Here is a 17,058-nt window from a genome sequence, read left to right on the forward strand (position 1 = left end):
AACGACGAAGCGCAGTAGCTGGATAGACGTGAGAAGACGATAACCACACTGGGAAATAAGATTACCTTAGACTACCGTGCTATTGGCGACCCCTTAAATAAACATGCCACATCCGTTTAACCTTAACAGCGGACCCCGCATGCCACATCCGTTTAACCTTAACAGCGGACCCCGCAACGTCGCGATTAATGCTTGGAAGGAGAGAGAGACTACCACGCTACTACCGAAAGCTAGAAAGAGGAAAGAAAGAAGACAATCACTACTCAAAGGTTGTGAAGGGCACAATGTCGCGTCATTACGTAACGCGAACTGGCGGTTTTTAAATATGTAGCGATCTGCTTAAGTTACTCGGGTCACATATGCTATGTGAAGTGAAAAGAATGCTTCATTCATTCATGCAAGGTATGTAAGTAATACACTCTCAGTTGTGAATGGAAAATTCAACACGAATCTTAATAACGCAGCGGAGCGGTTAAGTAATATTATTGTAATATTCCGGCTGCGAGTACCAGCGATGATGCCCTAACGTAATTGAGACGACGACGTTATTTGCTGTGTAAAAGGAGAACCTATGGCTTTTTGTTATTTTGGAGATGAGGAATGGCTATTGGATATTGTTTTTTTGGAGTCAGATACGTAGTTTGCTTATAGACGTAATTTGAAGTGCAGAGGGGAACTTGTAATCTTAGTAATCAAGAATAAAAAATTTATTTTGTGAAAAATAAAGTAAATATCGTCTACGAACTTTTATTCGATTTTGGGTCCCCGGACCTTCACAAGTGTTTCAGCAATCCAGTGCATAGTGATTTCTTCGCACATGAACAATACTCGGGGGGGAATCTGCTACTATCACGGTTCAAACGACGCGCAATATTTCGCCGCCAGCTTGTGTGTTAAAGACGTTCCCTAAGTGACCAATTTGTTAGTAAGAAGATATCATACTGCCACTGTTGTTGAACCTTCTCGTTCTGAGAGTGTTTTCAGAAAATCTTACGGCGACTGTGAATACTTTAGCTGCCGCGAGGGACGGAGTCTTCATCGCGAGTTGCAGCAGTTTTCTCCGACTTTGCCTGGCGTTCTCTGAGAACCGGGGAAACGGAAACCTTCGACTGCCAACTTATCCGTTCTCTCCTTTCAGCAGCCACGAAGAAAACATATTCATTCTAAAGGCAAATTTTTTCACAGACTTTTATATTAGGCAATTCAAAATTTTAAAATCCCAGCATCTAGGCAAAAAGTCAAGAGTTTAAACGCAGTACCTGTCTTATCTGTGTCAAAGGTCAAGTTAATTACTTTCCATTTACGACTTAGCTGTTCACTATACCGAGTTTGTGCCTGGTTTGGCTGTCTCGTGTACGACGAGCTAGGGAGCAGCAATTTCGCGCCTTACGCTACGCCGCACAGAGCTAACGAACGCAACTGGACACGAAACCTGATGTCATCCGCGGCTGCTTGCATCATCCGGTAGTAATTGTGCGAGTACTGCCCTTCGCGACCACTTGACCTGTCCGGGTCCAGGAAATGGAGAGGACGTCAGAGAACAAGTAGTTTGGAGTTAAGTGTCCCGTAGTATCAAGGTCACCAGAGTTGGACTCTTAAGGCAACAAAACCAGAATATGCAGAGAAAATCGGGTGCAGCTGCGTCCTAAAGCCATCAGTAGATGGTAACGTAATACCACATGAGAACCCAATTTGGAAATGAGACAGAGTTACTCGCAGAACTGAAGCCGTGATGGCGGGTTGCGAGGTGTTCCTGGGCAGCTCAGTTGGTAAAAACAAAAAAACCTGAAAAGCAAGGTTCATATCAGAGTGTTGGAACGGCATACTGTTTCAGTCTACTAGAGGTTACAAACGCAACACGACGATACTGAGGAGAAGAGGCTGAAATCCAGCGATGTCTGCATGAAGCTCACACGCATTCATGAGCCAGAACGTTAAGACTAGTGCTCCCAATTGCCGCCTGGCGATGTTGTAGGGACATGACGCGCTAAAAAAATTAAGAGTGCAGAAGAGGAGCAGAGACGAATGACCAATCACTCTGGCGACGATATGAGCCGCAAGTGAGGAAACTAAGTAACATTAGCGACTTTGGTAAAAGGAAGATTGTGTACGGCCCGGCGTCTGGGAATCAACACCTCGGAGACGCCGAATCTCGTCGGCTGACCGCATGCTACCTACCTCTCCGGAGCACGTGTGCGAAGTTGATCGAGGACGGTGAAATCACGATCAGACGACGAGGAGTTGAACGTGCACGTCTCATTACAGAACGTGGAGGTCAAAGGCTTGCTCGCTCTGTAGAGCAGAGGGTGGTGACTCGTGTCACATCTCAGCACAGAGTACAGTGCTGCTTCAAGCACCGTTCAGTGTATATTGTTGAACATGGTGCTCCGCTGCAGTCGACCCTACACGTTCGCATGTTGACCCAATAACGTTGCCGATTAAGATTGCAGTGGTGCACACGATCACCGAAGTTGGTCCGTGGATCAGTGGAAAGTTGTCACCTGGTTCTCGTTACATCAGATCGCGTCTGGATGCGCCGTCATCCAGCTGAACATCTACATCTACATCCATACTCCGCAAGCCGCCTGACGGTGTGTGGCGGAGGGTACTTTGAGTACCTCTATCGGTTTTCCCTTCTATTCCAGTCTAGTATTGTTCGTGGAAAGAAGGATCTCTCTCTGTTAGCACACTGGTACCCCTCCTGCTCCAAGTCGGCCTGTTTGGCGTCCTACCCCCCTCAAGTCGCTTGATAAAGGAAAGGACTGAGCGAGGTGGCGCAGTACTTAGCTCGCTGGAGTCACATTCGGGACGGTTCAATCCCGCGTCCGGCCATCCTGATTTCGGTTTTCCGTGATTTCCCTATATCACTTCAGGCAAATGCCGGGATGGTTCCTTTGAAAGGGCACGGCCGATTTCCTTCCCCATCCTTCCCTAACCCGAGCTTGTGCTCCGTCTCTAATGACCTCGTTGTCGATGGGACGTTAAACACAATCTCCTCCTCCTCTAATCTCTCTGATTTTATGCTCATGGTCTCTTCGCGAGATATACGTAGGAGGTAGCAATATACTGCTTGACTCCTCGGTGAAGGTATGTTCTCGAAACATCAACAAAAGCCCGTACCGAGCTACTGACCGCCTGGTTAACGCCACAGACGCAGGCCGGTGGGAGCTGGATCATTATTAGGCAGATATTGACCTGGACTTCCCTGAGTACCAAAGTAGTAATGAAAGGCACCACGACTGTTCTGGACTAGGGACATTAGCGAGGACCAGGTGCATCCCTCCATGCTGATGGCGTCTCCCAGCAGGCCAAGTGTCCATCTCATCGTGCTTCAGTCGTGTGAGGAGCTTACCTCGATGAGTTGCCCACTACATTCCTCTAATCTGTACCCAATGGACGCTATCGATCCCTAGCAAACATGCTCCCTGGTTACCGACCTGAAATTTACGGGAATTTCTAAACTCCGACCGGAATGTATATCCTAAAGATAGGATGAACGGTGGACGGGGGTTGGCGTGTTTATAACAATAGAAAATACGGCAATATCTACTGAGATTAGCACACATGCAGAATGCGAAATAATTCGGGTGAAGATAAGTGTTAAAGGTGGATCGACCGTGAATAATAACGGCAATCAGATGCTTTTATAGACGACACATCTGGCTGCTCAGCAGCAGGTGGCGAAACAGTTGAGTGGAAAAACTAGGAGAATATTTTGCGTTAATTTACTGGTCGTTTTACAGTTTTACATGGAGATTTCAACTCGCAAGATGCAGACTTGGGACTCTTAAGTGAGTTGGACAGCAACTAGGGCAAGGAATTGTGTGATTGTTCTAAGTGCCTTATCTGCCCAATATGGTTCAAATGGCTCTGCGCACTGTGGGACTTAACATATGAGGTCATCAGTCCCCTAGACTTGGAACTACTTAAACCTTACTAACCTAAAGACATCACACAATCCGTGCTCGAGGCAGGATTCGAACCTGCGACCGTAGCAGCAGTGCGGTTCGAGACTGAAGCACCTACAACCGCTCGGCCACAGCAGCCGGCGCCTTATCTGCAAACTACCTCGAGCTGACAGAAAACCGACACATTCAAGATAATATCTTAGACCTGCTGATGACAAATAGACCCGAAGTTTTCGACTCAACGCAAAATATGGAATCAGTGATCATAAGGCCATAGCATTACTAAATACCGCTGCAAATAGGAATACAAAAAATAAGGGTTATATTACTGTTTCGCAAGAGCGACAAGAAACAGATTTCAGGTCAACACGAAAATCTCATCACCAGCAGTGTCAGTACTGTCCATCAATGGTCGAGGTTCAAGAGCATTGTAGGTATAGTGCGCTTTAGACTGATATGTGTCGAGCAAATTTGTGAAATATGTTGTTCGACAACCGTGTTAGAAAGTTTTTACGAAAGCAAATACAGCTGCACTGCAAATTTCAACGTAGGCAAAGCCTCAGTCAAAACATAAACTAAGCCAAAATTAGCGTAAGGAGTATCACGCACGAAGCGTTCAACGAATTCGAAAGTAACATTCCATCTTTGCCTGCCCGGTTGGCCGTGCGGTCTAGCACAGGGCTTTCTGGAGCGGGAAGGAGCGCCTGGTCCCCGGCACGAATCCGCCCTGCGGATTTGTCGAGGTCCGGTGAGCCGGCCAGTCTGTGGATGGTTTTTAGGCGGTTTTCCATGTGCCTCGGCAAATGCGGGCTGGATCCCTTTATTCCGCCTCAGCTACACTATGTCGACGATTGCTGCGCAAACAAGTTCTCCACGTACGCGTACACCACCATTACTGTGCCACGCAAACATAGGGCTTAAACTCGTCTGGTTTGAGACGTTCCCTGGGGGGGGGGTCCACCGGGGGCCGAACCGCACAATGACCCTGGGTTCGGTGTGGGGCGGCGGAGGGGTGAAGTGGACTGCGGTAGTCGTCGTGGGGTTGTGGACCACTGCGGCTGCAGCGGGGACGGAGCCTCTCCGTCGTTTCTAGGCCCCCGGTTAACATAACATAACATCCCATCTAATGATTTGACAGAAAATCTGGTCGTACATTAAACGGACTGAAGCCATCTGTCGAGATGCACTGTGACCGTAACTCTTTTGAAATGGAGGGTGACCCAGAAAAGGGCAAAATACCAAACGACGTTTTCCAAAACTGTTTCACAGAGGAATATCGCGGGTAGTTCCTTCTTTAAATCGTTGCACGAACGACAAAATTACAGGTATCGAAATAAATGACAAAAAACAGCAAGGCAACTAATATCACTCATCCGACAAAAGGCACTGCTATTGACGAGATCCAGCTCGATTTTACCCAGCGTCTGCGACAGAACTTGCGCCGCTTGTAGCAGCAGTGTGTCGTAGGTCTCTGGAGCAGCGAAGCGTTCCTAAGGATAGGAAAAAAGGAGAGGTCAATCCCGTTTCCAAGAAGGGTCGTTGATGGGAGAATTGGAAGACCAATATCTCTGACCACCGCCGGGTTGCAGAAATGAGGAATATGTTTTATGCTTGCAAATTATGACATTCCTGGAGAACGAAAATCTGCTCTTTAACAGTCAGCATCAGTCAACAGCAACCGCATTAAATCTGTCTCGCTTTGTTCGTCTACTGGACCCAGAAAGCAGTGTGCATGGGCGACCAGGTAGATGTCGTGTCCTTGAGTTTCGGAAGGCGTTCGACAGAGTTCTGCGCTGTCACCTGATGAACAAAACAGGAGTCTACGAAATATCAGATCAGCTGCATGACTGGACTGAAGAGTTTACAGCACACAGAACACAGCGTGTCGTTCTCAACGGAGACGAGTCCTCACACATAAAACTAACTTCGGACGTTCCCCAGATGAGTAATACAGGACCATTCCTTTTCACAATATATTTAAATGACCCAGTAGATGACGTTCGAAGTTCCATGACGGCTTTCGCGGATTATGTATTCAGAGAAGCCGCGAAAAGATCCTTTATCGAATGATTACACGATTGAAGAACAATCTCTGGAAAAAGCTGCTGCTGCTGTTGTTGTTGTGGTCTTCAGTCCAGAGACTGGTTTGATGCAGCTCTCCATGCTACTCTATCCTGTGCAAGCTTCTTCATTTCCCAGTACCTACTGCAACCTACATCCTTCTGAATCTGTTTAGTGTACTCATCCCTTGGTCTCCCTCTCCGATTTTTACCCTCCACGCTGCCCTCCAATACTAAATTGGTGATCCCTTGATGCCTCAGAATATGCCCTACCAACCGATCCCTAGTCAAGTTGTGCCACAAATTTATCTCTTCTCCAATTATATTCAATACCTCCTCATTAGTTATGTGATCTACCCATCTAATATTCAGTATTCTTCCGTAGCACCACATTTCGAAAGCTCCTATTCTCTTCTTGTCCAAACTATTTATCGTTCATGTTTCACTTCCATGCATAGCTACACTCCATACAAATACTTTCAGAAACGACTTCCTGACACTTAAATCTATACTCGATGTTAACAAATTTCTCTTCTTCAGAAACGCTTTCCTTGCCATTGCCAGTCTACATTTTATATCCTCTCTACTTCGACCATCAGTTATTTTGCTCCCCAAATAGCAAAACTCCTTTACTACTTTAAGTGTCTCATTTCCTAATCTAATTCCGGGAGCATCACCCGACTTAATTCGACTACATCCCATTATCCTCGTTTTGCTTTGGTTGACGTTCATCTTATATCCTCCTTTCAAGACACTGTCCATTCCGTTCAACTGCTCTTCCAAGTCCTTTGCTGTCTCTGACAGAATTACAATGTCATCGGCGAACCTCAATGTTTTTATTTCTTCTCCATGGATTTTAATACCTACTCCGAATTTTTCTTTTATTTCCTTTACTGCTTGCTCAATATACACATTGAATAAAGTCGGGGAGAGGCTTCAACCGTGTCTCACTCCTTTCCCAACCACTGCTTCCCTTTCATGTCCCTCGACTCTTATAACTGCCATCTGGTTTCTGTGCAAAATGTAAACAGCCTTTCGCTCCTTATATTTTACCCCTGCCACCTTCATAATTTGAAAGAGAGTATTCCAGTCAACATTGTCAAAAGCTTTCTTTAAGTCTACAATGCTAGAAACGTAGATTTACCTTTCCTTAATCTATTTTGTAACATAAGTCGTAGGGTTAGTATTGCCCCACGTGTTCCAACATTTCTGCGGAATCCAAACTAATCTTCCCCGAGGTCGGCTTCTACCAGTTTTTCCATATAATATCTAGGAGCCTGCGTACGGAGCTATTTGAAGTGGAATGGCCACATAAAATTAATCGCGAGTGAGGTAGAAGCCTCAGGAAATGTAGTCCATCAACAAGTTCGACCAATAGTGGAATATTGCTCGTCAGTGTGCGATTCGTATTAGTTAGGAGAGATAGAGGAAATAGAGAAGACCCAAAGAAGAGCAGAGCGTTTCGTTACAGGCTCATTCAGTAAGCGCTAAAGAGTCACGGAGGTGCTCAGCCAACTCGAGTGGCAGACGCTGCAAGAGAGGCGTTCTGCATCACGGTGTGGTGTGCTGTGCTGTTAAAGTTACACAGCGCACGTATATTGCTTTCCCCTAGGTATACCTCTCGACTACACTGTCAGGATACAACTACAGACATTCTAGAATGAGATATTGACTCTGCAGCAGAGTGTGCCCTCATATGAAACTTCCTGGCAGATTAAAACTGTGTGCCGGACCGAGACTCGAACTCGGGACCTTTGCCTTTTGCGGGCAAGTGCTCTACCAACTGAGCTACCCAAGCACGAGTCTCGGTCCGGCACACAGTTTTAATCTGCCAGGAAGTTTTACAGACATTCTAGTCCAGGCAGAGGGTTACTAGTAATCGTTCTTTCTCGCGAACTATTCGTGACTGTAACAGCAAAAGTGGAAGTGACGCTGGTACATACAGTATCCACCGCCACATACGGTAAGGTGGCTTGCGCGGTATAGCTGGGAGACATAGAATTCGTGATATATGCGTAACCATGATGGGCCACATACCTCCGCAAACCGGCCACGTACTTGTTAAATCCACGCCAGACAGAATGCTGCTATATTGCGTTCCTAAGCAGATGACCACAATATCTTAGGTTATCTGTGTACGACTCAATACCGCGCGGGGTAGCCGCCTTGACGCGGTTTGCTCGGCTGCCCGCGTCCTCCCTGGGGCGTGTGTGTGTGTGTGAGAGAGTGTTGTCCTTAGCATAAGTTCGTTTAATTTAGATAAAGCAATGTGTAAGCCTAGGGACCGATGACCTCAGCAGTTTGGACCCATAGAAACTTACCACAAATTTCCAAATTTGTACGTCTGAAGAACTGTAGTTTCCCCGCAGTCTTGCCTACCAGAGGCTGTGACAAATGTCCTGTAAACCAGACTCACGCGATTGCAGAGGCAGCGGTGTTTATTGAGGAGCTAACAACAACGAGACTGGATCATAATGGAGGAATGAGTTTTGGTTTCGTTGCACATTCGTCTGGAAGGAAATCAGTTGCCGATGCAACGAGAGGAAGATCCTCGAGTTACGTGCTGCGTTGTCTTTTTGTGAAGTAATGTTTTCGTTAATGGTAAAAGGAGTAATGTTAAAGCTCAGAGGTGATGTACTGCAACCACATGGGCGAATTTGTGTATTCCCGTGGCGTATTTAACCCTTTATTTGGCAGTGTTGCTCTCAAGCAACTTCAAATTTACGTTGGCCTTATGGGACAACAAACACTTCCCGGTGCCTTTTACTGGTATTGTTGCCTCCAGGCAACGTTCCTTTACCCACTGCGAATGCCAGTTGTTGTAATAGTTCTAGGTTTTCCACACAAGATGGCAGTTTTGTGCAGTGGTGTTACAGAGATCTCCTCGTGTGAGCAATAGGGGTGTCTTATTTTGGTTCTGAAAGAGTGGATTTCAATAAATTAGGAGATTTTCTTCACGAAATACCCAGACGTGAGTTTACAGCAGAAATATTTCAATCCAATATTGTTTTGAATTACGTAAATACTATGAAACTTTTATGTTCCCTGTGAGCAACATTGCCCATAGTTGGGACATGTGCCATTAGTATATTACATATGCTTACGGCGTGACAGACATTTTTATTTTCAGGGGCTTTTTAGCTATGGATTCCAGAATATTTTATGGAATTAAAAAAGCGAGAGGAATAGTAGTTCCACCAGAAAACCCGGCTTTGTCTGATCTAAGCGAATCTGAAGACTGTGAACTCGAAGTTTTGACAGACTCTAGTGGTGATGATCCAGACTACATTCCAGAGCGTCAATCTCAGTTCCATAACCTAGTTATAGCAGAAACTGATTCTGATTCAGGAAGTGAAATCTCAGAAGCTGAACACGTGCAAGGACCTTCTGCAGCGAATCCTTCTATTGCAAGTGCCAGCGTATGGGAGGAGTTGATCTTGCTGGTATGTCGATATACTCTACAGAGTACCGATGAAAACTAGGCGTTGGTACATGAGCTTGTTTCGATTTATGCTAGATCTGAGTGTTGTAAATGCCTGGCTGGTATTTCGAAGAAAATCTCTGGGCAAGAAGACCTCATTGAAGTCATTCAGGGCAGATATTGCCAATGGTTTGATGTTTTCAGGGAAAAGGAAAGTAAGAAAGCCCTAAATAGACATCACAAAAGAAGAGGAGGAAGCCAACAGCGCCGACTGTTACACAAGATGTCCGATTTGATAATATGGAGCATTGGCCTGTATACGGTCCCAAAGGTCGTCATCATTGTCCATCTGGATACTCTACAGTCACGTGTTCAAAATGCAATCTAGTTTAGTATTGTGCTTCGTTCCAAAGAGGAACTGTTTCCAAAAATTCCGTTGCAAGAAGAAGTAGAAGGGAAAATGAAACAGTTCTATTACACAGCAGGAATGCATAAATGTGGTTATAAATTAAATTATTCACGAACAGGAAACCTTTTGCTTGAGGTTATTGGCAAACACTTTTTTTCTATGATATGTATAAATGTGTGCTTGTAAGCAGCATTTCATAATTTTTGTCAAAAATTTCTAATACTGACTAATTGTATTTCTTCAACCATAATAAATAACTATAAGCACTGAAAAATTTTTTTTGTTTTTATTTTCACCATTTGCCAGATAAAGGGTTAAACCCAATCGCGAGTCGGTGGGACGACGTCGATCGGGCTGGCCGCGCCACCAACCTCAGTCGAGAAACCTGGAGCTACCGTCCACCGCCCTGGAGTCGCCGTGGCTGCACACCCCTGAACCTCGCTGACACTCTTCCTACGAGTCTCGCAGCACCCCGCGCTGCAAAGGGCTTCTGACAGGTGGTCACACTGTGACTGGAGAGTGTAACAATGTCTTCACTTAAAACTTCCGGGCTGATAGGCCGTGGTCGAAGTATAAAACACTCTCCTGCCGTTTCGTCTCCGACTGCGGGAGACATCCTCGGAGGTAAAGCGGCGAACTGCGAAGAGAACTCGAGGCAGCGCTGGTTATATAGCCAGTGCAGAGGGCGCCACTGTCGATCACGTGGCGTCTGCTACGAGGCTGTCTCTGGTAATGCCAACATTCTCGATTGAAAGTAATCGAAAAGTTATTGTTGTTGGTAGGATAGACAGTCATATTAAAAATTCAGCTCATTTCATTGACCAGTTAAAGGAAACGAGCGTGGGCCCGGATGATATCCTCGTCAGTTTTGGCGTTGTGTCGTTATTTACCATGATTCCGGTAAACGAAGCTATCTTATGCATAGCGCATATTTTTCCTACCGATAATGTGGCATTATTCCGACACTGTCTCACCACAACCTACTCTCAGTACAATAATAACTTTTATGAACAGATTGACGGGGTGGCTATGGGCAGTCCTCTCAGTCCTGCTGTCGCTAACTTATTTATGGAGACTTTTGAACAACGGGCGTTGCAAACTGCCAGTAAGAGACCAGCCAGATGGCATCGCTGTGTCGATGACACGTTCGTAGTATGGACAGACGGAGCAGAGGAGTTGGATGCCTTCCTGACACATTTAAACAGCATTAATCCGAAAATCCAATTCACTATGCAGACGGAAAGGAATGGGCAATTGAATTTCCTGGATGTGTCTGTGATTAAACGACGGGACGGAACGTTGGGCCATAAGGTGTATAGAAAGCCCACACATACTGATCGTTATCTACACAAAGATTCAAACCACCACCCTAGACAAAAAAGAGGTGTAATGAAAACTTTGCTAGACAGGGCGTACAAACTTTGTGAACCTGTTTATTTAAAAGATGAGATTGAACATCTACGGTGAACTTTCGTGATGAATGGCTATTCTAGCAAGGATATAGATCGAGCACTTCGCTCTAGGCACAGAATCAGGAGTAACGACGAACAACAGTCGCCCAAGGGCAAAGTTTTTCTTCCGTTCGTTAGTAAGGTCACAGATCGCATTGGGAAAATTTTAGGCAAGTATGGCGTGGAAACTATTTTCAGACCCACCAGGAAAATAAAAGAATTTTTAAGGCCGGCAAAAGATGCACGACACCCTTTGGCTACACCGGGGGCATATAAAATTCCTTGTAGTTGTGGACAGGTTTACATCGGTACCACAAAGAGAAGTGTGAACACCCGTCTTGTTGAACATAAGAGGAACTGCCGCCTGGGTCACACGGATAAATCGGCCGTAGCGGAACTTGTTTACCAGGAAGGTGATCATGAAATAAAATTCAGCGAGACGAGCGTCATCAAAAACCTCACATTATTATGCACGCTTGTATGGAGAGGCTATCGAGATTGATAAACATCGTAATAATTGTAACAGGAAAGACGAAGGTGTTAAACTGGATAAAATTTGGATGTCAGCGTTGCACCGCAAGCGTGACGATCGATTACTTTCAATCGAGAATGTTGGCATTACCAGAGACAATCTCACAGCCGACGCCACGTGATAGACAGTGGCGCCCTCTGTACTGCCTACATAACCAGTGCTTCCTCGAGTTCTCTTCGCAGTTTGCCGCTTTACCTCCGAGGATGTCTCCCGCAGTCGGAGACGAAACATCAGGGGAGAGTTTTATACTTGGATCACGGCCTATCAGCCCGGAAGTTTTAAGTGAAGACAATACCGGCCGTGACAGCTTACATTGTATGAATGATAACAATGATTATGACGACGACGACGGCAGTGGTTGTGCACCGCTACATGCAGATGATGACGATGATGTTTAATTTTGTGTCTCTGTATTTTTAAATTTAAATGTGTTGTACAGTTTTTTACGTGGAACACATATAGCGTCTCCCTACTCTCTATCATATTTGAAATCGTATTAATTTTGGCAAATACACTCCTGGAAATGGAAAAAAGAACACATTGACACCGGTGTGTCAGACCCACCATACTTGCTCCGGACACTGCGAGAGGGCTGTACAAGCAATGATCACACGCACGGCACAGCGGACACACCAGGAACCGCGGTGTTGGCCGTCGAATGGCGCTAGCTGCGCAGCATTTGTGCACCGCCGCCGTCAGTGTCAGCCAGTTTGCCGTGGCATACGGAGCTCCATCGCAGTCTTTAACACTGGTAGCATGCCGCTACAGCGTGGACGTGAACCGTATGTGCAGTTGACGGACTGTGAGCGAGGGAGTATAGTGGGCATGCGCGAGGCCGGGTGGACGTACCGCCGAATTGCTCAACACGTGGGGCGTGAGGTCTCCACAGTACATCGATGTTGTCGCCAGTGGTCGGCGGAAGGTGCACGTGCCCGTCGACCTGGGACCGGACCGCAGCGACGCACGGATGCACGCCAAGACCGTAGGATCCTACGCAGTGCCGTAGGGGACCGCACCGCCACTTCCCAGCAAATTAGGGACACTGTTGCTCCTGGGGTATCGGCGAGGACCATTCGCAACCGTCTCCATGAAGCTGGGCTACGGTCCCGCACACCGTTAGGCCGTCTTCCGCTCACTCCCCAACATCGTGCAGCCCGCCTCCAGTGGTGTCGCGACAGGCGTGAATGGAGGGACGAATGGAGACGTGTCGTCTTCAGCGATGAGAGTCGCTTCTGCCTTGGTGTCAATGATGGTCGTATGCGTGTTTGGCGCCGTGCAGGTGAGCGCCACAATCAGGACTGCATACGACCGAGGCACACAGGGCCAACACCCGGCATCATGGTGTGGGGAGCGATCTCCTACACTGGCCGTACACCACTGGTGATCGTCGAGGGGACACTGAATAGTGCACGGTACATCCAAACCGTCATCGAACCCATCGTTCTACCATTCCTAGACCGGCAAGGGAACTTGCTGTTCCAACAGGACAATGCACGTCCGCATGTATCCCGTGCCACCCAACGTGCTCTAGAAGGTGTAAGTCAACTACCCTGGCCAGCAAGATCTCCGGATCTGTCCCCCATTGAGCATGTTTGGGACTGGATGAAGCGTCGTCTCACGCGGTCTGCACGTCCAGCACGAACGCTGGTCCAACTGAGGCGCCAGGTGGAAATGGCATGGCAAGCCGTTCCACAGGACTACATCCAGCATCTCTACGATCGTCTCCATGGGAGAATAGCAGCCTGCATTGCTGCGAAAGGTGGATATACACTGTACTAGTGCCGACATTATGCATGCTCTGTTACCTGTGTCTATGTGCCTGTGGTTCTGTCAGTGTGATCATGTGATGTATCTGACCCCAGGAATGTGTCAATAAAGTTTCCCCTTCCTGGGACAATGAATTCACGGTGTTCTTATTTCATTTTCCAGGAGTGTATGTTGTCATCTTAGATTGTGCCTAAATTCTGAAATCTACCGTAGTTGACAACTTTTCGTCATCCGAAAGAAGAACACTAGATAACCTGGATATTTCGTACACATTGTGTACATTCAAGCGAAATTGCGATTCATCACGCACGTGACTAGTGTTTGGCAATTAGAAAATCATGGTGTTGTGACTCAAAATGCGACGTCATCTCTTGCTTAATGGTTTCCTTTAGCAAGCAGCACTCTCTTTCGAAACCGAAGGTCACGAAAGGCAGCACTTGTCGTACGTGAGTCGCGCAGGGCCCGTGGCACTAATTGCTGCGCCTCGCACGAGCGGGCCGGGCCGTATGAGGAAGAGACTGGCGCAGCAGGCGGAGGGGGAAGTGCGAGTCGCCAGTGGCAGCTGCAACGGGAAGGAAGCTGGCCAGATAGCGCTGCGCCTACAGGGAAACAACAGCACGCTCTCTCACCCACATCCCGATTTCTTTGTCCACAGACCAACGTGTCTGAATTAATTGAACAGCTCTGAAAAAGTTTGGGTTTATTTTTAAGAAAACCAACTTGAAAATACACTATGTGACCAAAAGTATGGACTCGCATTGGGGAGGACGATGGTTCAATCCCGCGTCCGGCCATTCTGATTTAGGATTTCCGTGAGTTTCCTAAATCGCTCCACGCAAATGCCGGGATGGTTCCTTTGACAGGGCACTGCCAACTTCCTCCCCCATCCTTCCCTAATCCGATGAGACCGATGACCTCGCTGTCTGGTCTCTTCCCCCAAACAAACCAAACAAATCAATCAAAAGTATCCGGCTGAAACTTCCTGGCAGATTAAAACTGTGTGCCCGACCGAGACTCGAACTCGGGACCTTTGCCTCTCGCGGGCAAGTGCTCTACCATCTGAGCTACCGAAGCACGACTCACGCCCAGTACTCACAGCTTTCGTGCTTCGGTACCTCAGATGGTAGAGCACTTGCCCGCGAAAGGCAAAGGTACCGAGTTCGAGTCTCGGTCGGGCACACAGTTTTAATCTGCCAGGAAGTTTCACATCAGCGCACACTCCGCTGCAGAGTGAAAAGTCTCATTCTGGTATCTGGCTGAAAACGACTTACATCCATCGGTAATGCTGGAATTCAGTGTGGTGTTGGCCCACCCTGATGACCGCTTCCAGTCTCGCAGGCAAACGTTCAACCAGGTGCTGGAAGGTTTCTTGGGGAATGGCAGCCCATTCTTTGTCTGCTCCAGTTTTACAGGGCGTTTGTGCGGTCTCGGCTCGATTATGGGTGCACGGTGTATGGGTCTGCGAGGCCTTCTTACTTAAAAATGTTGGACGTTGTGCGCCATGAAGGGCTTCGGTTGGCCACTGGGGCATTCCGAACTAGCCCCATACCCAGCCTCTGTGCAGAGGCTGGTGAACCGCCACTTCATATGCGGCGACGGCTACTTACAGTGTGCCAGGCGTATAAAACTTTGTCCACACCATACACCCCTGCATACCATACCGTTGCTCAGCCTCCTCTGGCACGATTGTTTCATAACCGGCAACGTGCGACGCAGCCCTACGGGATTCGCGCACAGGATTGCCTCGGTGCGATGTCTATGGCTGGTCTTCGTGTTTTACGTCGCGGTTGGAGCAGATCTCGACCTTGGCTCCTCCGGAGACCCAAACTTATTTTAGATTTGACTGATTTTAAGAAAGCTGGCACAATAGATTTTACGTTCCAATCTCTGTTTTTTAACATTTTAGATGTGCATCACGGTTTCACTGTCGTTTATACTGATGGCTCCAAACAGGAGACTTTCCTTGGCTGTTCTGTGGTGTTCCCTGATCATGTTACCCGGATTCGCCTCCCTGCTGAATCTACCGTTTTCGCAGCGGAGATCCACGCGATCCTGGCGGCACTGGAGCAGATGCATCGTGTTCGGGGCGATCGATTTCTTCTCTGCTCCGATTCCCTTAGTGCCTTACAATCAGTGCAGAACCTGTACCCGACTGAAGAGATGGTCCAGCTGATACATGACCAACTGTACTTGCTCCAACGGCGGGGTAAAGAGGTATCTTTCTGCTGGGTGCCTGGTCATGTCGGCATATTGGGCAATGAACAGGCTGATCGGGCTGCCAAGGAGGCCTGCAGAGAGCAGGATGTGGTCCAGTGTCCTATCCCCTTGCAGTCAGACATCGCTGCACTCCACAGGAAGTGCATGGAGTTGTGGGAGGACGAATGGCTGGCGGTGACGGCCAATAAACTGCGGTCGGTAAAGTCGACCACTCGGCCGTGGCGTTCCTCCTGCCGGCTTCTCAGGCGGGAAGAGGTAGCCCTCACACGTCTTCGGATCGGGCACTGTCCTCTGACACATAGCTATTTATTACGGCGGGAGGATCCTCCGTTTTGTGATGCTTGTGGTGTGCACATCTCTGTCCGGCACATTTTAACAGACTGCGTTTTATACCGTGATGCAAGGGCAGAAGCACAAGTTGATGGGGATCTGCCCTGTGTTTTAGCTAACGATGAGACGTGTGTATCTAGGGTTTTTAAGTTTTGTGATGTGTCTGGACTCAGGCCTAAACTTTTAGGCTGGCGGTTTTAGTGTATTGCAGAGTGGCTGACTCCTCCCTTTTTTCCTTGCGGTCAGCCAGCCACTTCCATCTGGTCCATTATTTTAGCTGCCTCTACCTTTTTCTTTCTGTGTTGGCCGTGTTTTACTGCTGACGCCCTGCTTCATCCCACGCTTCGGTGTGGGTGAGCACATATTTTTCCATGATTGTTCCCTGTGTTTTATGTTCCGTTTGATGTAAATGTTCTGAGTTTTTTTCTTGACACCCGTCTCACTATGATATTGAACGGGCGCTGAAGACCTTGCTGTCGTGCGCCCACAAAACCCTTCTACTACTACTACTACTACTACTACTACTCTTCACGGACTGCTGCACTGAGGAGAGGTATCAGTGTCGATCGGTGAGGCCTGGCACGAAGTCGGCGCTCCGAAACTTCCCAAAGGCGTTCTACAGTATTCAGGTCAGGACTCTGTGCACGCCAGTCCATTACAGGGACGTTATTGTCGTGTAACCACTCCGCCACAGGCCGTGCATTATGAACAGGTGCTCGATAATGTTTAAAGATGCAGTCGCCATCCCCGAATTGCTTTTCAACAGTGGGAAGCAAGACGGTGCTTAAAACATCAGTATAGGCCTGTGCTGTGATAGTGCCACGCAAAACAAGGGGTGCAAGCCCCCTCCATGAAAAACCGCACAATAACCCTGGCTTTGGTGTGGGGCGGTGGGTGGGGTGAGTGGACTGCTGTAGCCTGTTGTGGGGTTGTCAACCACTCAGGGCTACGGCGGGGACGAAG

At 47.7% G+C, this 17,058-nt stretch overlaps 1 non-coding gene across 1 annotated transcript; it reads right to left on the bottom strand.

The window, feature by feature from the left end:
- Positions 1 to 7,692: 7,692 nt before the first annotated feature.
- Trnal-caa (transfer RNA leucine (anticodon CAA)) lies at positions 7,693 to 7,767 on the bottom strand. Its single transcript has one exon. It is a non-coding gene; the product is annotated as a tRNA-Leu (tRNA).
- Between the last annotated feature and the right edge of the window lie 9,291 nt (positions 7,768 to 17,058).

Source organism: Schistocerca cancellata, chromosome 12 (assembly GCF_023864275.1).
Source record: "Schistocerca cancellata isolate TAMUIC-IGC-003103 chromosome 12, iqSchCanc2.1, whole genome shotgun sequence".
NCBI classification, from domain to species: domain Eukaryota; kingdom Metazoa; phylum Arthropoda; class Insecta; order Orthoptera; family Acrididae; genus Schistocerca; species Schistocerca cancellata.